Here is a 641-nt window from a genome sequence, read left to right as displayed (position 1 = left end):
TGTTATTTATAAAGAATTATATTATTATTTTTCTATTAATCTGACTGAGTTTTATGAAGTTTATTAATTATTATTTTATTATTAATTTACTATTATTTTACATTTTTCTTATATATATTATATTTTTTTTTTTTTTTTTTTTTTTTTTTACTTTTTTTTTTTTTATATTATTTTTTTATTTTTTCTTTTTCTTTCTTTCTTACTTATTTTATTTTTTTTTTTTATTTTTCTTATTTCTGTTTTTCTTTTTTATATTAAAATAAAATAATTAAAGCAGTGATAGATTGGACCAGAGATAAATTAAAAAACTTTTATAAATAATATAAGAAGATAATATTAATATAAAAAAAATAAATAATAAAAATAGTATAAAATCTTTTTTAATAAATAATAATATAATAGAGATAATTATAACAGAGATAACTGCAGTATAAAAACTAATTAAAAAAAATAAAAAGAAATTATAGAAATTATTAAAACTTAATTTTAAAGATAATTAAAAAGATTAGTTATTATCTGTGGAAGCCAATCAAATAATCAAATTTGGTGCTATCTAACGAGAATTTCTAGCATAAGAAAAGAAAAAAAGAAGCTTAGAGAGAACATATAATTATACAAAGATAAATAAGCTATGCAAGACA

Source organism: Aspergillus costaricaensis (genome assembly GCF_003184835.1).
Source record: "Aspergillus costaricaensis CBS 115574 unplaced genomic scaffold BO79scaffold_44, whole genome shotgun sequence".
Lineage (NCBI taxonomy): Eukaryota > Fungi > Ascomycota > Eurotiomycetes > Eurotiales > Aspergillaceae > Aspergillus > Aspergillus costaricensis.
This window is presented reverse-complemented; position numbering follows the sequence as displayed.